Source organism: Cydia splendana, chromosome 2 (assembly GCF_910591565.1).
Source record: "Cydia splendana chromosome 2, ilCydSple1.2, whole genome shotgun sequence".
NCBI classification, from domain to species: Eukaryota; Metazoa; Arthropoda; class Insecta; order Lepidoptera; family Tortricidae; genus Cydia; species Cydia splendana.
The window spans coordinates 11,535,735-11,562,014 of NC_085961.1; the positions used below are offsets into that span (position 1 = coordinate 11,535,735).

The window sequence follows — 26,280 nt, forward strand, 5'->3', positions numbered from 1 at the left end:
TATTTATTTATATGTATATATATTTTGGAGATCTCGGAAACGGCTCTAACGATTTCGATGAAACTTGCTATAGGGGGGTTTTCGGGGGCGATAAATCGATCTAGCTAGGTCTTATCTCTGGGAAAACCAGCAGTTTTGAGTTTTCCGAGCAAAGCTCGGTCTCCCAGATATTTATTTTACAATACGCCACGGACTTCACTACGAAAATTCTCCTTTTCGTAGTGGAGAATGATCAGATATTATAGTACATACTTACATTACGATACAAGTGCGAAAAGTAGAAAATTAGCAACGAGTGGCGTTAAATTGAAACACGACTGAAGGGAGTGTTTTAAATCGACACGAGTTGCGAATTACCTTTTCGCACGTGTATTGTACAACGTTTTACAGTACATGGCCCTTTAAATTTTTGACATAGGCACGTATTGTCCTTAATCCCACCCTAGGGCGGTAAAGTAGCACCATATGTACTGTAAATATAGTTATCTGGTCATTCTTACCTGCTAATTCATATAAATATATATATCGGGCGACTGTAATGCTCTTGAATACATTCGCTAGACAGCTTCACACACGGTCAAAATATGTATTTCTAAAAGGACAAAAATGTTCCCCATTTGTTCAACCGGTAAGCGCAGCTCGCAGAACATAAAGCAAAACGCTCCTTTAGGAACCTAATAGAAATTCCGCACGCATATCGCCGATGTGCCAGGACCCTAATATCATCGCCGGGATACACTTTTATCCGGCCCCCGCGGGACGCCCGTACTGTATTACGTGGAACATTTTTATTGTTCTTTTGCGAAACCGGTTTAGGGCTCTTGCTAAATATAGTAGTGCTTAGTTATGCCCTTAGATTACTCTTAAGGTGCTGTGAGTTTAGGTCTCTTCCGAACGCAGCTCGCTGAACACTGAGGAATTTAATTGTTATTACATTGTAAAAATTACAATTATTTATAACAACAAATAATCAATGAAAAATAAAGTTACGCATTTTTAGAAGCAATTTTTATGTTAGCTTTTGTGTAAAAATGGTTAAGGTACAAAGTTTTAATGGTACGTTTTAGACCTGTGTTCATGATTTCTATTTCTATTTGAAATTTATTGCGCGATACATAGATTAAATTAGACAATTGAATGAGTATTCAAATACTCTGCTGTCTGGACTATACCTTGTTATCCACAAAATGAGTTTAAAGAAAATGAGAAATTGTAAAACCGTATTAAGTAGTTATCATTAGCCATAAATTGTAATGATGGCTATTGAATCACAAATATCACAATCAAATTTAATTTATGCTAGATTTAATTTTGTATTAGCCAGAGTCTGTTACTCGTAACGATGCCACAATGTTAAGAAATATAGGAAAAACAGAAACATTCACTGCCCCTAGTGAGAACTCACTATCAACTCCGGGATACTTACCAGCCCGCCGCTATACCGGGTGTGGCCTGTAACACGAGCAAATAATTAAAACATAGATTGTACTCCTCAAACGGTGACACTATTCTTCAACAACTTTTAAAAATTATGAAGTATTTAGACTCCCTATTTTTCATATATAATAAATATTATCTTCAATGGACGCCATCGCCACGACATATCATTGTTATTGACGTTGCTTGTCACGCCTTAAACATAACAAAATTCGCAATACATTGCGTATTAGAATAAACTTTAAAGTGTATTAAAAATCAAACCACAAGTTATTTTTAATTGTCGCTGAACAAATGTTGGTCAGTATGAGGAGTATAGCCTACAGTTTAATTTTTTGCTCATGTTACAGGCCACAACCGGTATTTTTAGCTTGACGATTAAATATTAACGAATTTATCCACTTTTGTTTAACTTAATAAAGGGCCTGCTTTAAAAGTATTTACCGTTAAATAAACTTTGATCATCTCGGTCTACCCTATTTTCGTATATAAAAATGTATTTAACGTATATGTCGCAGTGAAGTTTCCTGGTGATATTGTGATAAAATAAAACAAAAGAGTGACTACCGGTGCTCGTAACAGTTGATGCGCTTTTGTTATTTATATCGCGAGACCTCACTATCCTCGAATATAAAGTCGAATTGTTTTACAACACCGTATCTTACACAGTTTTTGTTAAGGCGAGGTATGCCCGAGGAAAATTTTCAGATTCTGTCAAATTACCCCATTTCACACACAAGCACACTTCACGCACACTACCTCACTTTACTGGGACAGGTCAGTGACCCATCCTGTTTTTTTTTAAGATGCAAATGAGAGTATTTTGAGTTTCGTGTTAACCACTAGCCTCCTTTGAGGAAGAGAAACTCTACAAAAGTTCCATTGAAAGAAGGAAGAGAAACAATATATTTTATCTTACTCTCCTTGTCTGTTCATGTCACATGTGACGTATTTAAATGTAAATTAACTAAAATCGAATTCATTAGATACGCGTACTAAATAAACCGAATAAATATAGAAGTCGTCAGATGAAAAACGTTATTTAGGTACTACTCTATTCAATAGGGCTTTCGATAAGGCGCAAAATCAATTCAATGACAATTTCATTGAAATCATATGTGTATTCCGATGATGTTATTATTATATAATTTACTTACCTTAGCTTAGCTTCAATCTGTATATATTTAGTTGTAGTACCTAGCTAATAAGAAAATTTTGCATGCTTTTTCAAGTGAAATGTAGGGGAGAGCGGGGACAAACGTAACGGCGGGTGGAAAGCAAAGTAACTATTGCTCTGTAGGTGTATCTAATAGTCAAAACACCACTCCGCTGCTATTAGGTGATAGACAGTGGCGCCCCCTTCTCTTGCATTCAGTCGAAACGGGCGCCACGTGCTATTAGGTTGTGTGAGAGGACGCAACGTGATTTTTCGAATCAAAAGTACGTTTTTCGACTTTTAGTTATTTGATGTTTACGTTGTATTAAAATACATACATTGTCTGAATATTTGCATATCCCCTAAAGTGGCATTGTCCGGCTCCCGGTCTCTACGGTAAGTGGCGGGGAGCCGGGAGACGGACAGACATAACAAGCCGTTGAATGGCGGCGCCTCAGATTTAACGGTGGGTTGAGGTTGAGTGGCGCGGCTATTTTGGCAAAATATACGTCAAGTGGCGGGGCCTCCAGGATGGTCATCGCGAATTTGGCGCGTGTTAGAAATATGACCGTTTCTCAAAAAATATGTATGAATGATATATATTAACTATGTATTATTGAATTCAGCATAAAGTGGTTTATTTGATTGTATACCAATGAATTACATTCTATTTTATGTGAATTATGCTGGACTTGATCAAATCTCATATTATTACCAATTTTTTTCTACTTTCATGTATAAAAATACGTATAATTAGGAAATAGAACAATTGACTGTAGAAAAAGCAGTTTTTATGACAAAACAATACATTTAATATGATTCACACAGTTCTATCAAACTTTATTTTACGCGGGAATTCGACCGTTAAGGAATACCATCCTTGTTTATTGACGAATGCATCTTGCAAGAGTGAACAAGCAAGGCATAGTTTTAACGGTTTTATTTTAGGCGCGAAATACGATGTCGCACAGAGGCCGGGAGACGGTCTCTGCCACTCACGGGCTTGTTATGACGGAACCGTCTCCCGGTTCGCTGCCAATTAGGGAAGTGTCCGGCTCCCGCCCTCTGCCACGCAGGGGCATATTTAAAAAAATGGCCGCGCCATTTCTCCTACCCTTCAACCGGAAGCCCTACCACCCGAAGGGATATTGATTATTGATTAGATTGATTGCAATTAATTTTCTCGAGCACGTTCCGTTTCAAAGATATCTTTCATGTTTTCAGAAAAATGCGGTTGGGTACAAAAGTAACAAAGCCGTATAGGTACAAAAGTAACATTTACATCCCATACAATATATACCTATTGAATCTAATATGGTGTCACATGCTTAATGCGTCAATGATGATTTAAACCAGGGCTCTCCAAACCCCGGCCCGCGGGCCAAATCCGGCCAGCGAAGCGTTCCAATCCGGCCCGCGGGAGCCAGGCACCAGGTGTTCAGCCCTATCAGTATCAGTTCAGCAGCAACCAGATACACCCTCCCCTCGGCGCCGACGGTGGCCCGCGCGAAAATTCTGAGGCGCAATATGGCCCTCAGGTAAAAAAGTTTGGAGACCCCTGATTTAAACGATGTATGCCATATTTGTGAGTGAAAAAACTCTGACCCTGAATTATCTGAGTAGAAAACATGTTTATAACAGAATAATTGACCTCATCACTTGAAATAAAAACAATTTCTAACGAGGACTTAATATTGATTTGTTTTCTTAAAATGCAAATATTAAAGTGTGTGATCAATAATAATTTACATATTTAATTAGTACTTTTTTGATTTGATATACCTAATATACCTATCATATTATATTAATTACAGCCCACTGTGTCTTGTTACTTTTGACCCACACGTGTTACTTTCTGCACGCCAACGGGGTCATGAGTAGCAAAAGACGATTTTTTAGTCACTCTGGTACTTACATACAAAATACACAATTATAAGGTTAATCAAGATGTTAATGTACAGAACATGCAATGAAGTTAAATATGACTACATTAATTTCATCAAAATAATAACGGTTAGCCAGAAACTAAGGTCAAAGTACAAAGTGTTGCGTTTCTCCCCGCTCTCCCCTACGCATCCAAAATTACTGTCCACCTATGTTCATCACTACATTTTTGCAAACATATCGTTATCTTTATCAATAAATAAAGTCCTGGCAGGGTGAAAATTTAATTTTGGCGGATTGTTTTTCTCTGCATCTGACTGTACAGCTACGCCAAATTTTTGGTAAACTTACGGTTATATGTTCAGAATCTGAATCTGTGTAGTTATTTAGTACGAAAATACTTAAGATGGACATTCCTCTGGTCCTTGAACTACGTCCAAAAGAGAGGTATGGGCACTGTGAATTACATCTCGCTTTGTGTGGTAGGACACAGCACAGCGGATGTCATTCCAGATCTAGAGCAGAGCTCAACCTTACAGAAATCTGCAGCCAAATAACACTAGATCCTACTCATAGTATTGTTCCTGCCGGTGAGTATGGTTGCCAGTTATCAACGAGGGTGCGGAGGGTTAGGCACGGCAACGAGCATGTACCTAACACCTCTGGAGTTGCAGGCGTCCATAGGCTACGGAGACTGCTTACCATAAGACGGGCCGTATGCTTGTTTGTCATCGACGAGGTATAAAAAATAAAATTAAATATGCACAGAATATAATTGAACTAGAAACTTTGTTTTATTTTATAGTAAATTTGGATAACAATCGATACATAGACAATCACAGTAAACCAGTCCGCAACGGTATTGGCATGTAAGCCTCGTAGGCAAGTATATCTCGGCCTCACGAGCCGCAAAAACTCACTAGGACTGAGGCTAGACCATAGTCGTTTATTTATTCTTGATTTCATGAAGGTTTGCAGAACAGCACGTAACCGCATTATATATCTGGGCGGACCTCACAGCAACAAAATAGGTGTACCGCTTCAAGATTTTCAAGTAGTACACGAAATATTTACATATCGTTCCGTATTAATAGGTAATATTTGAAGATCAAAAGTTCTCTAACATAAATACAAGATCACAAAATTGTCATCACAATCAGTTCATTGACGTTCACGTACAGAAGTCACATGGGTACGTTTTTAAAATTACGCAATATTAGGTAATACCAGCATAATGAAAATTAACTCCAATCAGTAAGTATGAGTCTTCAAACTTTTTTCATTTCAAGCGGGGTTTCAAGGAGCAAATTACTTAAATGATTTTAGAACCGTATTGTTTTGAGATAGTTTACTGCGTTTTTCAATAATTATCCCCCGTAAACAACAACAAATCAAATTTAAGATGAGACCCGAGCTCTATGTGATGATAATTAATCTACCCTATTTTTTTAAATACAATTTGTCTACTGGTATACTTTTTCGTATACGTATATGATTTAATGTCAAAATAATTGCAAAACCCAACTGTCAGTTTAGTGCGCCCCGCGATAGGACCGCCTTCGTTCAAGCCCAGCGGGCATCTGATCAAAGAAGTTGCGTGCACGGGACCGCTGATATCATGTCTTTGAACTTATTTATTTAATGTTAAATTAAAAAAAAAAGTAATCGCGGAATTCGCTCAAGCATAAAATTGCGCGTTATTAGAAGCAGTTTTCATATTTTTATCTTTTGTGCACATATTGTTACGAATGTTTAAAGTCCGTTTTAGACCTATGTTCGTGATCGTTTTCTATCGAGCAAAAGTCAAAAACTTAGGATTCGAATCGCGGAAGTCACTAGAAAAAGCCCTCAAGATTGCTAATTGAATGTATGGCAGCCGTATTGTGATCCAAAAAAGAGCTACGGCTTTTTAAAAACTTCGTTTTCTGAACCCACTGCACCTTAAGTTTAAATCTTCCTTAGGACGCAGGAAATAAAGTTGAAACTTTAGCTTACGTAAAAACGACAGGTGTTCAAATACAACTTTTTTGCCTACAAAATGGGAATAAATCCGTTTTGTGCAACAGCGACACACTACCAACGCATGTCAACGGTATATGTACAGATAAACGTGAATAGAGTGATAGACAGAGTCATAGGTTACGTTGACTTAAGTGTACCTATATTATTACGAGTAGATAGCTACTCGTATTAAACGAGTATTCAATGAACTTTAAAAATACCTCCGATGTTTATATAATAATCAATTAAGTACCGCTTCATTTTGTTATACGTACTTTATGTACAGCATTTTTTTAAACCACTATAACAAAATTGTAAACATCTTTGGTTTCCGACTGAATTGATAAAAAAACGGAATACCACAAAAACTGTGAACCGATAAACAATTCAGACAATAGGCGGGAAAATTGATTTGTACCATCAGTCCTATCCGCCAGACTAATGCGACCATTACAAGGACAAATCAGTAGCGATCTGCCAGAGAATCGTATGTTTCTACATTGCTCGCGAATTAGCGGTAATGACCATAGTTTCGACTGATCGAGGGTTATCGTTTGTGGTTTGGACTTTTTTGACGAAATTAGGACGTTTACGGATCAGATAGTAGATTGAGTTGACATCAGAAGGCAGAGGAAGTGTACATACATATTATATAACAATGCGAGTCTTCCGACTAACTACTTAATACATGATGATTCTATAATAGAGGTTTTTCTTTAAATTTATCATTTTGGATCATTGCGATGATGTTTCTTCCTCACAACAAAGTATGTTCTTCACAATACTCTGGTCATTTTTTCAGGACAGGTAAGCAACACGACTAAGCACTGAAACTTTTTAAATAGCGGGAGTAATAAAGAGGAAGGGCAATTATGAAGATGGACGGAGCCGCGGGAAATGGCCTAGTCATTCTATAATATATAACTGCAAGAAGTTGGCAGTGCCGTTCAGTAACTTCGTTAGTCTCCACCAGGTCTGTAATTGAGTTGTGACGTCGCAGTTCTTTTTCTCCGAGTAGGTACATAAAGTAGCTCGTATAAGTAGCTCCATCAAAAGATAGTTAACCTAGCTAGTTAGCTCTCACTGTCAGTTCCTGAAATTTATCATCAAAGTATAATACTCTAATGAACGTGACGCGGCGTGATTTTGTATAGATTAGTTTAATTGGAACCCAGTTTTACTTATACAGGGTGAGACCTGTAATAAGAAGGTTAAAGTTGCCTAAAGCTAATCAACAAGACTTTTTCTAGGGGTTTATTTGTTACTAATGATCATTTAGTTCCAGTTTAAATTGATTCAATTTCAGTTTAATTGGCATTCAATTGATTGTCGCTGATCGAAGGCATTGCAACATTTGACTTATCTTAAGCATTCCGCTATATATAATTACGTGTATACCGTGAACAACAACTAGTCTGCTAATAACTGTTTGATAAACAACTACTTAGCTATTTGATAGATGACATCTGTCTATCAAACAGCTAACATAACATATGTACCTAATCAAATCAAGACAACACAGCATTGTGCATTGCACTGCAGTCTGAATATAATTTAATACATAATCTCCATGTATTTCGTTTGCCTTGTGCAAACTGCAATAGACGCTTGACTAAATAACTACTAGTTAAGATTTAACTATTGTATGTATGTATTAAGTAACTATGAATTATCTCGAGACCTGCTTATAGTTGGGCACATACAATGTCATGTAATTCAATAAAAATCTTATTGTTCTTTATTCAAATGTGTAAATTCTCAATTATAAATTATTAAGTAATACATACTATTCTTTCACGCAAGGTGAATATGGCAGACCTTCAGCAGTAAAAAGTCAATATTCAAATGCAATCCAAAGTTATTCCCTGGGCGCACGTAATATTTCATTTCCAAAGGTCCAAATACCTATCAATATGGTAGAGTCAGTGCCGTATTTTTTATTGAAATACTGGTACCCGATTCTAGAAGCTGTCTGATTCAAATTTACTGACCGAACGTGGCGATACACTAGCCATCAGTTCCTCATTCAATATGGAATCGTAATCTCTACGACATAGATCTCAACATAGGTGGAAACTTCCATAACAAAATCGTTATTGAACTGATGTAGACGCTAGTATCTGTTATATAGAGCTGAATTTATATCTAACATTACTTCAACACGATGAAACATCTTGTCAAGATCATAGAATATTCGCTTAAAATTATACTTTCTTTGAATTCAGACTGTCCACGCATTGTTGCGAGCAGTGCTTTGTCTGTTTATATTATTTCCCTTTTATACGCAAATAATACTTTTATTACAAATCAATTCAACGTACGATAGGTAGGTACTTCATTTTAAAACAAGGATATTTCCAAAGTTACATTTTATTCGATGAATTGAAATTATCATCAAATTTCTATAATAAAACCTGAGAATAATATTTCTACAAAAGCTATCATAATATTTAATACACAAAACAAAGGAAATCTAATTAGGTCCAACCACTTTAAAATTAATTGAATTTAATGAAGTGTCTTGGATATTCAATTAGTAATCTAGAACAGCGTTTAATTGACCGAAGCCACTACTACTAGTTCAGATTATTTCTCCTCGATTCAGCCGATAAATTAAATTAAAATGAATTTAATTCCAATATAAAAAATTATGTATATGTAGTGCATTGCACTCGTTTACACCTATGTTATTGTTGTTTAGGGCGAGCAGGCCTCGCAACAAATTAGTTTTCAATATATTTAAAAACAGGTACCGTAGACCAGGGTGACTTTGGAAAATTTGGGGTTACTTTGATAGCTTTAAAACGGCCATAGAATTACCATTATTCATTATTTACTAAAAATGTTTCTGTAACTAGTTAGATTACTATATATTCATATTTACCTACTGTAAAAAATTTCGCATAAATATATATTATGGCTTAAAAACTAGAGTTTTAAAGTCGCCCCTGCATTTGAAAGTCACTCCGGTCAATGGTACGTATTACATTCATTCATTTAATACGTCATCTTTGTACGTAATCGTAATCGTTGTTATTATAAATCTGCAAAAAAATTACCTGTCAAGAAGTTTACCGTCAAAAAGTTATGAAAAGAACCTCAGTTATGGATTTTATTTCAATTCTTGTTCTACATATACTTACGAGTATGTTACCGTAAACTGTTTTAACTCAAATCGCGTTTTCCCTAGTATAACTAAGTCCCTACTGATAGTTTATCCACGTACATTACACAATTCTCCCTCCGTATGTCCACCCACCGAAATTTCGCCACTTGAAAATATTCCAAAACGTCCGCTCTCAAGTCGTGTGCCATTATTCTTGTTGCACTTTTATAGGGCGAATTTTCTTTTTCGCCACTCTATATTCGTACCGGAGACGTTAGGAAATAGACCAGGAGTTCGATACAGTAAATTAAACGTTAATTAAAAAAATACATAAAATTCAGTTTTTCAGCCCTTCAAGTAACGTTACCTATTTTAATATATAAAGCATCAGCTAATTTATGTTTCTTGAAATATGTAGGTAGATCAATGCGGCCATTTCCGTCATAGGGTTCCGTACACGAGGGTTTTTTTTTCAAAACAATAGTGCACAATTGATAATTTCATCGACAAAGCAGCAATCGCTTTTTGTTTTAGCAATCAAAAGCAGGCGGGCTTTTTTTCCTACGGTTGAACAAAAATACGCTCGTGTACGGAATTTGCCCTTTTCACGGAATTAGCCGCATTGACCTTACTTACCATTATGTTTTATACCTATTTCATTCAAAAACCTATTTAGGGTGCATAGGAAACTTTATTATTGACCACGTGACCGCTTTCGTATGTCCGGCTGTCCGGTGTTCTCTTCTATAGGTCGCATTTACCAACCGCAGTCCCTTGAGTAAACCTCGACCGGGAGTTCATTTCACAGAGCGAGTGTACCTCTAGCAGAAGAAAATTCCTCTGAATAGAAACTAGTAGTGAGCTCCTAAAGTATATAAGGCGGAGTTAAGATACTTTATCACTAGCGTATCGGAAACCAAAGCAGTCAACGGTTGTGGCTGCAAGAGCTTTTGCTTGTAAACATGTTTATAAAATATGTACCTTCTAGAAATGAATAGGTGTATGCATGTGATTAATTAAACCCGTTGCCCAAACATTAACTATGGGTTTTAACCGGCAATCCAAAGATGTGGGTTTGAATCCCACGTTGGCCAGGAGTTGATCATCGTTAATTTTTTCATTTTGACTGATAACTGTATATTAGTGTATATACAATTTAAAGAAATAATTGATGTTTTCAATGTAATCATTATATTTTGTTTTTATCTGTCATACTCAGTACTTGGGTTAATGTTTATCTATGAAACGAATTTAAAGTTACATGGTTCGGCCTGAGGGTCAAAAAGTGGCATATTCCTTGGACAATAGCTCCTGTCACATGAGCATTAGATGGAAACAACAAAGGAAACATTCAGAGATCTATTTACCAAAATATCGATATCGGAGATCACACTCATACAGGTTCCACAGAAGCGTTTTCTAAATGAACGAGAGTAACGGCCATATAGCGACTATATAGTTTTTACACTGCAGCTTTTCCTTTCCAGTTTCTCGTAACGAGCGCTCGACAGACTGTCCTGAACACTCTCGCTTAAAGAACTAACCGAAAAACTTTAAACTAAAAGTATAAAACTCTACTATTACGACATTCCTTGTAAATGTTATTTATAAGATTGTATAGCATTTATTATAAGGTGGACTTGTTATCCACCGTTTAGGACACGTGAAAAATTTTGTACCTAACTTTTGTTTGTAGAAAATAAAATTTTGACATGAAAGCCTTAACGTTACATTCGGAAGGCAACTGCAGCTGCACAGTTGCGGCTTTACGGCTGCGGAATTGATTCGGGTGCAATTACTGTCAATGTCCGTGATTAAATCAGAGACAAATTGAACGTCCAAATCGCGGCAGTAATGCGATTACAAACACTCACATTACTCATATCACCGATATTCACATTTTCGCCGGCACCGTTCTACTCTACGTCAATACAGCCTGCCTAGCCAAGGTTACAATCGCTATCGCTTCGACAACGAATAAAGCATTATGTCGCTCTATCACTCTTCCATATTAGTGCGACAGTGACAGTTGCGTTTCGATCGCTACGGAGCGTAAGCGATTGGCATCTTGGCTACGCGGCCTGCTACGTATTTGACATCGATAGTAATACACACATCACTTAACAAAGCATAGGTTCGAGCAATACGAGTAAGAGGCAGATGCAAGCACGTCATCAAGGTGATGTGTTTGCTCGCTTCAGCGGGCAGAGAAAGGGTGCGGCACTTTGAGTCCGCTGTCAAAAGTTTAGCTGCCAAACTCCTTAACCGATTGGTAAAGTTAATGCGGCAATAACATTATCTGTTGCCTCATGCAAACGAAAGTGACTAGGCACGGGTAGGTTAGGTATTAGGTAAATGTAGTGGTGTAGCTTACTGTTTGACATATATATGACATGAAAGTTTTTGAATCTTGAATCTTACTTCTAAAGACGCAAGATGTGATATGTAGTATTAATTATCAACGCAAATTGTCATGTTTCCTTGTATCTAAGAAAGGACGCTACCACTCCAAGTATATTCAAACTACAAGGAAACTTGTTATGAATAACAATAATAACTTGGCATAACCTACATTGCACTTGAATAATTTAACGGTTAAAGTGTCAAAGTTACTCTCCTATTTTCGGAGAAACATCGGCATGTGAACCCCTACGTACCTATGTAATCACTTAAAAGGCAAACGGAAGAGGCGAGTGTTACATAGCAGGTAATGGGTGCCGTTTTAAAATACGTATATGGGATGTTTTCCTCATAAATTAACTTGCCGGGGTGTTAAAGAGCAGTTTTAAATTTAATTTTCTAGAGAGTTTTTCGGGTGTTTATTTCTTGGTATTCTTTGAACAAGTTTTTATTTATTTCAAAATTAGTGAAGTAAATAAAAAAATATTCGTTAGTTATTATTTGCAAGTAAGTCAAAAAATAGCATCGAGCAGAGCAGCGGTGTCCCGTGTGGCTACCAACAGTTTGGCACTGACAGAGACACTATCGAGACCGTAACTTACTTTCTATGCATCTCGCTCGTACTCGCATATTAGTCCGAGCGAGATGTATAGAAAATAAATCACATAGACGTTAGTATCATATATGTCAGTTTTGACAATGTCAGTGACTCATGGTACGGGTACTGGAGGCAAGTCGCACAGACTAAATTGTTAATTGTAAGGACGGTAGTTAGGTGAACATATTTTTCTTATCAAAAGTACAGAATATTGTTTGATTTAATAACTGTATTTCAGACGAACTTCTGTAACTACATAGGTACACTAATTACACTCGGACTTCATTTGAAAAAAAATCAAGCAACATAAAGTAGGTTACTCGACAAAGTCTAAAGACTGAAACGGCCGAAACTAATTTTATAGCGTAATAAAACACGAAACATCATTATCAACAATCTAGAAAGCAATAATTGCTGTCGTATCTCGTGATAAAATTTTATAACGGCCATAAAAATCTCTATAAAACCTCAGTAGTAAGTGATTACCCTGGATACAGTGTTTTATTTTAAGTTCCCGCGTTGGCTTGGGAGGTGAGAGAAAGGAGAAGGAAGAAAGGAAAGGATTACGTCTCTTTCTCTTATAATTGAACGGTACAATTCAGGTACAGGTGAGTAACACAAAGGAACGAAATCTGTCCCCGATTTTTAACACAAGATTATTTTATATAAAATATACGTTAAAACCGGTTTTTTATAGAGCAAAATTTATTTCTCATGTTAGTCAATGTTAGTAAATAAAATATCGAAGCTGAAAATATTGAAAATAATTTAACCCAATTTATCCACCAATTATTTTAGGATTAAGTATCTATCGTGAGTCATAATTTGTAAATAATAAAAAATAATTGTAGTTTATACAGAAAGTTTCTACATAAAATATCTAAAGCTGCAGAGGTTGACAACCGGTTGCAAGAAATTGAATGCAATGTTATGATTCTTAACAAAAAATTTTTTTAGTACCTACACATTAGAACAAGCCTTCGGAACACGTGCAAAATGTACATCATTTTATTTAGTAAGTACCTATATGAAAGTCTTTAAACTCACGTTATAGCTTCAATTTATTAGGAACAACTTGGGAAGAGCCCATAAATTCGCTCCGGGTTTAAGTAGGTTTTACGCACTAAAGGTACTCAGTCTCAATTGATCGGAAAGCCGTCATGAAATTGCCCTAGGCACAATTCTACAGTTTTTTTTTCAGTAACTCTTGACATTTCCATTTCAATGTTTTATAATTTACTTACTCCACTTTAAATATCAGGATTTGATAGTTCACCGTGTATACTAATATACTAATTAGAATAGTATCGAGAGTTTAGAAGGACAGAGATAATAAACTTTATTAACGCGATTATCACACTGGATACTCATGCCGTTGACGCTCCAGTGTGTGAGCGAGACAGCGACATGCACGTATATGACAATGTCCCGCTTTCATTTCACAATGGAGTGGCGTGCGAATGCGCATGCTGCCGTACCTACTCGAACTTTAAGATATTCACAAGAGACGACACGTACTAGATCCATTCTAGATACGTTATAGTTTAAATATCAACTAGTTCTCTTTTGCAGCGCAATTCGGGCAACCAATGTCACTTTTACGTTAGATAGAGTAAGATTTCTATTAGATGTGAATTGGATCTCTAAGTCATATCCTGCGGAAATCGTTCAACAGTATCTCCAGAATCGCGCAAATGTCAAATTTGACAGGTTAGATCTTAAACATATCGTTATCGTATCTTGGTGAAGTCTAATAGATGTCTATTTCAAAATCCGAATCGGGCCCATATAGTCGCATACAGTGTGAAAACCGCCTTAGAAACACTCCCTACCCTTAAGCCCCATTTATAGCGACAAACTTACTTAGGTAGGTACTTACGTAAAGTATACAATTGACACCTTAAGTCCATAGATAATACAACGCCAACATTTTGTCAACATATTTTATAAATAGAATTGAACAGTCACCGAGTGAAACCACGTTTTAAATTTTCAATCATGGTTAAACCAACCCGATCCCATATAGGATCTGTCTATCAACTAGTAGACAAACTTTCTTTGTTTTCTCATATAAGCTCAGAAATAGCCACTTCTGATTCGCGCGCGAATCATGACTTCCCTCGGTGCAGAAGATTTTGAGCTTTATCATTGTATCATAGAGCTGGGTCGCAGTGTCATATAAGATTGGCTTTTTTGTCTCCACTAACGTTTGATTGGACACGACGGTAACAGAGTGGGGTCGGTAGTTGATTGCTTTACTGGAATTAGACCGGGAATCTTGTTCGGTATTAATAATAAATTAAGCTATTACACGAGCCCCGAGGCAGATGGTGGATTTGCGCGCCGGTGATGTCCTTATTTATGGGGTAAAGTGATTTTATAAGCTTTTATGGGAGTAGTTTTTGGAACAACACATTTCTCATGTCATGTTCTAGTTCTAGTGGCGTATTTTAGCTCACCAGTGCTGCGGGTGGTTTTTTACTATCCTCTAGCCGCCCAGACGTCTATTCTATAACTTGTCAAGATATTAAATGCTATTTTGTTTTGTCAAAATAAAGATTGACAATACATTTAAAAAGGAGACCCTTTTATAGGTCTCTGGGCGGCTAGGGGCTATAATAAAGAGTGAACACGAAAAAATCTGTTCATGCATTTGTACATTTTCAAAAAGATTTTTTTTTAATATGTAGATATCAAACTACATTATAAAAATACAATCATAATACCTATAACGTTAGGTTGTCTGTAACTTTTGGCATTATAATATATTCCACCGTAAGTAGGTACCTAATATTTTTTTGAACAGTGTTTTTTGATAATCTTCACTCGCTACCTGCTACCAGTGCCATAATTGTATGTAATTATATTTTAACAAGTTGTTTTACGCTCATTAGAATGCCATATATCTTACCTAACAATTACTTGTTCTACTTTTTTCTACTTGAGGTAGTCAGGAAGACTTTCTACTCCAAACTCCAAGCAATAATGGTTATTTGTACAACAAGAGATCAACGTTTGATATTTCTTCGAGTACTTAGTTTGAGTCCCTTGCAAGCGAAAGATTCTAAAATAGAATTTAATTTAGAATCTTGTGCGTAGGAAGGGACTCAAAAGTTCACGAGATGTAAATAACTTTGATCTCGTGTTGTACATACAAATTTTCACCTCGGAAGTGAGATCATAATTATTAGACAACCCGAACCTGAAAAATGTAGGTTCACCACTTCTTCTCCCTCCTTGACCACTTATTCACTCATGTTTTCTTAAGATATTCTATCAATTAAGTTTAAATACCGCAATCTAACACAAATAAAACGGAATAAATTTCAGTAGAATAATATGGAAATAACGAACATCAATTGACACTTCAATCGACGACTTTTTTTCGTAAAAAAACCTTTGCAAGATACGGTCCGAATTGTGGATTTACTATTTGTCAACCATAGTAGAGATTGTTACAAGTAAAATTATTTATTTTGCGTGATAATCTGTGCATTTTTTTGATCCATTATTTTAATTGTACGATAAGTCAATAAAATACGTAAAATATAGTGTTTTTTTATCAAATTTTTAAGTTTATTTTCATTCATTAATTATTAAGAATTCATACTCGTACGTGATTTGGAACGACGCGTTCCGACGTTTTTCGGGGATCTATTATAAACCGGCAATATACCGTTGAATGTCGTTTAAACTTTTTTTGTCTCTTTCTTTTTGCTAACGACGTGAAAGGGACAGAGAGACAATCAGAGGACAATCCAAGTATTTCGAACTTGTACACTCGCGTACAAAAGTATTGCATCACTTTGCATTTTTTCAACTGCACCCAATATACTTGTAAACTGGTTAATTTCGCTAAATTATTTTAATGTGATCATGTTTCTTGAAATTTTAGTTTTATGAAAAGTAAAAAAACATGGAAACTGGCCCAGTATTTTCAAATTATCAGCTTTTTCCCGATTTGTGAGCGGTTTCACTTTATCACGCGCACGAGTTGCGTTACCCTTGACCCCTACAGTGAAACGGGGGGGTAGAGAAGGGGTTGTTATCAGTCACTTATCAGAAGTTGATCGTTACATATCTCCGCATATTTTTCCGTGAAGAAGATCTGGAAAAATGGAAACCACTGAAGCTGAAGTCCGCCAAATCGTCCAGCCCCTGCAAACTGGGCGTAGCCAACGTTCAGTAGCTGCCAAGCTGAATTTAAGCCAATCTGCAATTTGCAGAGTTTATCAGAGGTTCCAGAGGACTGGATCCTTTACTTCAAGACCAAGAACGGGCCGCAGAAAGTGTACATAGAGGGACGACCGCTTCTTTGTCACAATATCTCTCCGAGATCGACACCAGACAAGCATTGCCATCCAGCAGCGTCTGCGTGAGGTACCAGGAGTGGCTGCCAGTGAGTGGACAATAAGAAGAAGACTTAAGAAAGCGAACTTGACACCCAGGAGGCCCGCAGCGGGGCCCAGATTGCTGGCGCGACACCGTACAGCCTAAAGAGAGTTTGCTGAAAACGACTGGACCATTGAGCAATGAACCCCAGTTCTCTTCTTGAACGAGTGCAGAATGTGCTTAAATGGATGTGACCGAAGAGGAAGAGTCTACAGAAGGCCAGAAGAACGGTTCGCTTCATGTTTCTTCTCCGAAAGGGTCGCCTATGGCGGTGGATCCGTAATGTTCTTGGGCGGCATTTTCTACGACGGGCGGACAGCGAGCACAGAGCTGGTTTTCGTGCCTGGCGGGGGCCGTAACAGTGGATTGACCGCTGCCAAGTACATCACTGATATCCTGGAGGAACATATTGTTCCTTATGCCGGTATTTTTGATGAGGGGTTCATCCTAATGCAGGATAATGCCCCGTGTCACACCGCTAGGGCCACCGCAGCCTACCTTCTCGAAGTGGGCATCGACACCATGGACTGGCCAGCGATGAGCCTGGACCTTAACCCCATTAAACACGTGTGGGACTACCTGAAAAGGAGGGTTCGGAAGCGGAATCGTGCCCTGGTAAATGTTGAGGAGCTGAAGGCCGCCTTGCTGGAGGAGTGGGACGCTATGGCTCTTCATCACATTAAAAAATTAATTGGTCTATGAAAAACCGCCTGATTTGTATAAGGAGGGCTATGGGTGGTAATACCAAGTATTAATTTAATAATAATAATTTTACTGTATTAAAAAAATGACTTTTATTCTCAACTTTCCTGATTTATTTTTGGAGCATTATGCGACTACTTTCAGTTTTCGGATTTTTTTAAATCTTCAGATTCGAAATTTCATTTAATTTACCATTATTCTAATGCGTTACATTATAAGCTTTCAGTTGATACCAAAATTGTCAGAATCGGGTATAGAATTACAAAGATATTGGGTGCGGTCGAAAAAATGCAAAGTGATGCAATACTTTTGCACGCGAGTGTATTAGGCCCCGCATGTTAAAATAACATATGAATATGAAGGTCACTAGAATGACATTTTGTCTCACTCAGTGAGCAAAATCGCATTTGTTTGTTCGAGCTACTGAGGTGAAAAAGTTGTTTTTATGTATGGGAGGCATTTTCTGTCAAAAAGGCTTTTTGTCAAAATACTTACAGCAAAATTAAAACACCTCCGAAATACCTCATTCTGAAGTCAAATGAAAAATGTTAAGTAGCTATTGTGAAAAGACAATGTAATAAGAATAAGTATAATATGAAGAATCGAATAAAAGTAAAGATATATTTTTAACTGGAAATCTTGGTAACGTACGTACATTTGTAAAAACTATAAACCATCTAAGCCAAGCTAGGAGCTTAAAATAAGAACTTATTAGCATTAAGGATGACTCACGTTAGACCGGACCGTGTCCGGGCCGGAGCTTCCGGCGCATCGTTTTCTATGGAAAACATCAAGTGATCGCCTGTCATGTCATAGAAAAGTAAGCGCCGGAAGCTCCAACTCGGACACGACCCGGTCTAACGTGAGTAAATTTTTAGTTGTACGGAACCCTCAGTGTGCGAATTTGACTTCTACTTTGCCGGTTTTTTTTTACTATTCGTTGCTTTTCCTCCTAGCCCTTTGAACCGGATAATCCTTCGCCGGCCATGTCAGACACGGGCACAAAACAAACATGCCCGCCATCCACCATTAAACGTGTTTGTTTAGGTTATGTTACACGTTACACATTATTATAGTGTTATTTTTTGTTGACATCGCTGTTCACCCACGGGATTACAAATAAGAGCTATTTGTTAGGAGGCTCCATTTTTTGTTTAATAAGGGTTCCTGTGATAAGTGAGCAAGCAATTATTTAAACCCTGTCACAGCGCATGACGCGATATCGTGGAAATCGCAACAAAGACTCCGCGGGAAAACAATTATAGTGTAGTAAATAAAGGTAGTGGACCCCGCAGTAATTCCTCAGCCAGAAAAAGCTTTACAGTATGACAAAGTATCAATAAATAAAAAGTATTGTATAAATTTCCAAAGAATAATAATAATAGTATTTAAGTAAATACCTAAAGTCTTAAATCGTTAATATCTTTTTACGGAAAATTGCTCCGTTTAAACTTTCTTCTCCGGACATGTTCATGTAACGTATTGCAACAATATATGATATATCAAAAAAAAAATCCCCGCAGAAATACCAATATTAACAAAATATAATTTTATGGCGTGGCTTGGACCGGAAAATTGCTCAGTCTAATTTTTTCACTGGAATGCCATTTTATTGCCGATTTATACATACAAATTGAAAATCTAAAATATTTTCCATGTAACTATACTTTTTTTCAGAAATTGCCTTTTTACTCGCTGTGGAAAATTTCTCTATCCATGTTTTCTTTCCATTCAACTATAAAAACATCCAAAAAAATAACGAGCGTATTCAAAACTAAACATATCGGGAGCAGTGTATAGGGAGCGGGGTGTACAAGGGATGACAGTTCTTTTGGATATTTTGGATTTAAGTATATACGTGACTACTTAGTATATATTTAAAAAGAAATCAGGCTGAGAAATTTTCCACTCTCAGTTTTTTATAGTTCTAAAATACATAAACTTGGGTATGCATTTTTTTTTTGGATTTTCTTACCCACTACGCCAAATTATATTCTAAGATCATATAAGAAGGAAAAAATGGCAGAGCAATTATCCGATGAAAATGAGCGCCAAAAAAGGAATTATCGTAAAAAAAATATTCTCATGTTTGACAAAAGTTTTAGATTTTTTTCTAGTATCACATACTGATACAAATAACTTATTTGGTAAAATAATTTTGGATGGAGGAATTACTCGGTTCAATATATAAACAGATTTGTATTTTTACGTATAAATACCTAACTTAGGAGTGGTTTTTTTTTGGATATTTATATGTTAGTTTCGGCTCATACTATACAATAACCAAGCAAAATTTCATCGACTGAGAAATTAATGCATGGGTCTCCATACAACAACTTGCTTCGTTTACTACACTATTATGTATAATTACGGTAACGATATTCGTCTAGAACTTGAAATGAAACAGTAGGTATGTAGTGAAGTTTTATTTACTTACTTAAGTAGGTACCCAATATTGAAAAGATAGCGCGAGAATACAACGTGTAGCCCTAATAGCATTTTCTTGTAGGGATTTTGTTGGGCCTTTGTTTACGTATTAGTTGGGCAACCGTTATATTTGGCCGTACGATTTGCTGGAGGGCCCTCGACAAAGGCCCTCCCGAAGATTCCCAACAGAGGGCCATTAGAGTAATTTTTTCGTTGGGCCTATTTAAATAAATCATACAATTATTCAACGGTGGTGGTTTTGGTTGGGCCGTGGTTGGGCCTATACACATTTGTTTGATGGTTGGTTAATTGTTACATTTGGCCGTACGATTTGCTGGAGGGCCCTCGACAAAGGCCCTCCCCAAGATTCCCAACAGAGGGCCATTAGAGTAATTTTTTCGTTGGGCCTATTTAAATAAATCATACAATTATTCAACGGTGGTGGTTTTGGTTGGGCCGTGGTTGGGCCTATACACATTTGTTTGATGGTTGGTTAATTGTTACATTTGGCCGTATGGCTTGCTGTAGGGCCAACTGCAAAAAAATAAAAAAGGGCAATTTTTTCGTTGTGCTTCTGTTTGCAAATTCAACAATTACCCAACGGCAAGTCAGGTAGGTCGGTAGGTAGTCGTGCACCAGGTTGAAGGCCCAACACAGCTTGTCCCACAAAGGGCCAACATTGTAACTTTAACGTTGGGCCTTGTATAGGATTCTTACAATACTACCGTAGGTAAATAGTTGTGTAATTTATAGTGTGCCTACAGTTTAATTATGTAATGGGCTTTTGTTTACGAGTCCTACAGTTACCCTACGTTAAGTAAGTGGTTGTGTAATACGACGTTGGGCCTTTGCTGATAAATATTACAATTACACTACGGTAGGTATTGGTTGTATCCACATGAAGGCCCTAGGCTAAGCAGCAGTTGTTGTTAATCTTCTCTGTATCGTTCCAATTTTAGTATATTTACTGCCGAAGCAAGTACACTTACTATACACTCTAATTTGTATATATACTAACCGCACTTCGAAACTTCGTAAGCGAGATTTATGTTTTTTGAGATTTAAATTGAGAAAATGTTGGTAAAATACAATTTTTTAAATTTATGTATAAATTTTATAGTTATAGCTATTAGATTTATAAGTTACTTTAAAAAAATATTATGATTATATCCGGAATAATCGAGAAAATAACTATAACTTCGATGTTTGGAGACAGTAACGCCATCTAGTGACGCCACAAGCAAACTCAACTGGTATTGTTGGGCATCAGTACCACAGCCAATGTTGGTAAATGCGATATTTGTGCTCACTGGGCCAACGAATGTTATTGTTGTTTAGCCACCGGTACCAAAATACACAAAGGCCCATTGTTAGGCGTCAGTGCCACAGCCAATGTTGGTAAATACGATATTTGTCATCATTGGGCCATCGGATGATATCTTTGACTAGCCAACGTTACCAAAATACACAAAGGCCCATTGTTGGGCATCCGTGCCACAGCCAATGTTGGTAAATGCGGTATTCGTCACCATTGGGCCAACGAATGTTATCGTTGTTTAGGGAACGGTAGCAAAATACACAAAGGCCCATTGTTGGGCCTCAATGCTACAGCCAATGTTGGTAAATGCGATATTTGTCGTCATTGGGCCATCGTATGATATCGTTGATTAGCCAACGTTACCAAAATAAACAAAGGCCCATTATTGGGCATCAGTGCCACAGTCAATGTTGGTAAATGCGATATTTGTCATCATTGGGCCATCGGATGATATCGTTGATTAGCCAACGTTTCCAAAATACACAAAGGCCCATTGTTGGGCATCAATGCTACAGTCAATGTTGGTAAATGCGATATTTGTCGTCATTGGGCCATCGGATGATATCGTTGATTAGCCAACGTTACCAAAATAAACAAAGGCCCGTTGTTGGGCATCAATGCTACAGCCAATGTTGGTAAATGTGATATTTGTCGTCATTGGGCCATCGGATGATTTCGTTGATTAGCCAACGTTACCAAAATAAACAAAGGCCCATTGTTGGGCATCAGTGCCACAGCCAATGTTGGTAAATGCGATTTTTGTCATCATTGGGCCATCGGATGATATCGTTGATTAGCCAACGTAACCAAAATACACAAAGGCCCATTGTTGGGCATCAATGCTACAGCCAATGTTGGTAAATGTGATATTTGTCGTCATTGGGCCATCGGATGATATCGTCGATTAGCCAACGTTACCAAAATAAACAAAGGCCCATTGTTGGGTATCAGTGCCACAGCCAATGTTGGTAAATGCGATATTTGTCATCATTGGGCCATCGGATGATATCCTTGACTAGCCAACGTTACCAAAATACACAAAGGCCCATTGTTGGGCATCCGTGCCACAGCCAATGTTGGTAAATGCGGTATTCGTCACCATTGGGCCAACGAATGTTATCGTTGTTTAGCGAACGGTAGCAAAATACACAAAGGCCCATTGTTGGGCATCACTGCCACTGCCAATGTTGGTAAATGCGATATATGTCATCATTGGGCCAACGAATATTATCGTTGTTTAGCCAACGGTACCAAAATACACAAAGGCCCATTGTTGGGCATCTGTGCCACAGCGAATGTTGGTAAATGCGATGGTGGGCCAATACAAAATTAATGTTGGCTACGGAACGAACCTCATCCCAACGTTTTCCCTACCGTTGGCACCGTAGGCCCCAACGAAAATGCTACTAGGGAGGTATCTCTCATCTAGTAAATTTAAAAAAACCGGACTAGTGCGAGTCGGACTCGCCCACCGAGGGTTCCGTACTTTTAAGTATTTGTTGTTATAGCGGCAACAGAAATACATTACGGTTCATGAGATACAGCCTGGTGACAGACAGACGGACAGTGGAGTCTTAGTAATAGGGTCCCGTTTTACCCTTTGGGTACGAAACCCTAAAAACGGCCATGTTTTTGGTTGGCGGCACGATTCAAGCGTTCCTAACTATCACAAGATTTTTCACAATCTTATCTAACTATGTTTCCCGATAAATATATAAACGTAGCCCTAACACCAATACATGTCAAATGTAGTTACTGCAATTAATTAATCTTAATTACCTGCAGGTGCAAAGTAGCGACATTGATTAACAATGTTACCGTATAGTTTGCTCGCATGTGTAGACGTTAGGACCGTGTAGTTTCCCGACAATTTTGCGACACGTAAATAGGGTCCTTGCGCTAGTTTCCGTCCATGCTCTTTCGTCCACTTGACGGATTAGCAAATAATATATTTCAGTTTTAATTTGCTACTTGCGAAATATCATTTTTATGTACAGACGGCGAGCGTGTATGAGGAATGATGAAAGTGAAGGAAGCGAAAGATGTCAGGATCGTAGCAAGTGGAAATCCGTGGTCTCTGCCTACCCCTCCGGGAAATAGGCGTAATTATATTTAGGTATGTATGTAGGCAGATATATTATTGAGACATTAAGGATTGCAATAAGTCCAAAGGACCCCGGGCCTAAAGTATGGAAAATGTGGTTTCAGTTAAATGTCTTGCGATTTTGATATGTTATAGATTTCAAAGTCCTGGACAAAAGTCTTTAGGGGTGCTACCACTGTTTCCGAGTCCCTTTCAGAGTTTCGACTGATTTTGTACTAGATAACAAAGTATTAGTACCCTCATAGGTCCCCAGACTTGTAACGTCAGTTTTATAAATGTTTATAGATATCTGTCATGGTTTGGATAATCATTTAGAATATCCACGCCATAACAGATTTTAATATCTAAATTCCGATCACGAACTTTCACGGTCACCAGTATAAATTAATAAGCAAGATTAATACGAGCGAGATGCACTGCAAGCTTCCAGTGATGTTTAATAAGATTATAATAATGAAATCAAAATAAATGTGCATCTCGCTCGAGCGTTGTCCATGTAAGTATGTTATACAAATTCAAACGTATGCGAGCGGGCTCAGTGCACGCTGCTCAAGCCCCTTCGATGCTCGACGCCACGCTTCACGATCTGAGGGCCTACCGCGAACCACGTTCGACGTGTTGCCTCTTTGTCGCACTTGTAAATTCGTACGTAAGTGTGACAGGGAGGCAAGACGTCGAACATGGTTCGCGGTAGGCTTACTGCGATCGCGCCGCTGGATGCTCGCCACGTAGGCTGTAAGATCATTTTTGGTAAAGTTTGAATTTGACTTCAGCTTTGCTTGCTTATTTAGTCGCAGGAGTTGCGAACCGCTTACTTGCGAACTTAATTCATTTTAAATAAACTCGCGAAAAAATCGTTTAATTTTAAATCTAAGAAAAGCTTTATACCAACTGAACCTACTCGAGACACACGCCGCGGCCCAGAAAAGCTGTTGATCGGATTGAACCCATTGGAAAGGAAACGCACTCAGGCGATATCACAAGGAAGTTAACTTACCCAAAACTGCGTAGGGAGGGAGTTATAGAGCGATAAACGGCACTGCAATATATTTATTTTTAAATGTTCCTATTTTCAACTTTTGCAGTGTACCATAATCCATATTTCTGTTTACTCCGTCCAATATATATATCACGGTTTAAAAAGCAACAACTAAAGAATTGAATGACATATAAACCTTTCTTTGTGTACTTACCTAACTAGAAAAGTATCTCATTGGCTTCCTAATTAAGATAAAGGTAATATACTCCCAAGTTAATTAGAGAGCTAACAACCCCGTGTTTCTAAAGATCATGTAGCTAAGAGCGTGGAACATAAACTGAATCAATAATATTACATTAAGCTTCTCGCGTCGGAAAGAGAGCAACTCGATTTGGCAACTAAATAGTACGTTTATACGCCACGACCGTTTCACAGTCCGATGCAATGTTTACTTGAAATCAACTCAAGTAAAATCGAGTGCAGTGATTACAAATATTGGACTAGCAGTTAACCAAATAGTCAGGCTTTAGCACGTGCCCGTTAAGTATATTAAGTTAAGTCTTAACCAAATTGCTTGTCCATATAACGGTCGAAAATTTAATTTCAACCGTATAATTTGCATGCATCAGTTTGGAATCAAAAATGCCAAAGACAAACTATATTAAACTTGTAAAATCCTTCTACGATCGGAACTTAAAAACGTTTCGTCCAGTATGAAAAATAGTCGGGTCTCCCAAGGGTATAATCATCGGCCCCTAACGAAGTTAGATAAGAAAAAATCGCATCGCAACTTTCCACATCTTATGTATGGAACGATCGCAAACTTCGCCTATCTCCAGTTCTAAGTGAAATAGATTTGGATTTATTACACTGATATTTTATTCGTTGACAGTTTAACAGAAGTCGCCGCCCTGTTTTAATCGCCGCTGGGTACTAGTTAGTGATGTTGAAGTTTGTTGTGCTCAAAGTTATTTATCACTAGGCGATAAGTTTATATGATATAAAAAAGGAATAAATTGGAGAGTTTAATTTTAACTCTTAGTTTCATGTTATTTACTCGTAGATTTATTTTTTGCAAGAGCTTTGATAACTTGAATATGGTGACTATTTATACAAATATTAAAGTAATTTTGAGTTGGTTCTTTTCAAATTTTTGCCATTCTTTTTGAAGTTACTGGGACTATACAAGTTATATTTTTATGTAGGTACCTAAGCTAATTAAATTAGGTACATCAAACAATTATAATTTATCTATTAAGGTACATAGTAAATAACTTTGTCTAAATAATTGCTATGTAGTAATCAAAACCTATCAAAAATAGCCGTAATCATCGACTTGATGAAACTGAGTAGTTATTTCTATTAAGTAATCGTAGGTATATGTTATGTTCAACGCGTCCATTAATTACTCTAAATGGTTATCCATTAACAAATCAAACCACCTCATAGCAACTGCAGTAACAGTAATTACCCTGCAAAAACCACAATCAAGTAATTAGTTTCAATATTTCCCGACCGACAATTACAGTGCAGTGGGACCCTTAATGAAGTTCCGAGCAAAGACTAATCGCGCACCAGAGTGTAACTACGGGTAATAAGTATAAAACTGGCGCAAAAGAAATAAGTTACTACTCGTATTTTTACAATTATGTCGTAATAACATGTCTAAATTTGGCGACGGACACACCTGCGGCCGAAAATCCAAATCGTGCATCACAACACAGGTAACTGGTAACCTAGCAGGGTGCGTAGCCAACTTGCCAATTTTTAACGTGG

At 37.4% G+C, this 26,280-nt stretch overlaps 1 protein-coding gene and 1 long non-coding RNA gene across 2 annotated transcripts in view; one reads left to right on the forward strand and one right to left on the reverse strand.

Moving 5' to 3' along the window:
• LOC134804118 (uncharacterized) overlaps positions 1-26,280 on the reverse strand; it is an 805,015-nt gene that overhangs the window by 249,479 nt on the left and 529,256 nt on the right. Inside the window, exon 2 of the long non-coding RNA XR_010146072.1 lies at positions 4,912-5,020. This is a non-coding gene — a long non-coding RNA (uncharacterized LOC134804118). The remainder of the gene's footprint in view (positions 1-4,911; positions 5,021-26,280) is intronic.
• LOC134804074 (ras-related protein Rab-18-B) overlaps positions 1-26,280 on the forward strand; it is a 175,689-nt gene that overhangs the window by 105,729 nt on the left and 43,680 nt on the right. The window lies entirely within an intron of this gene.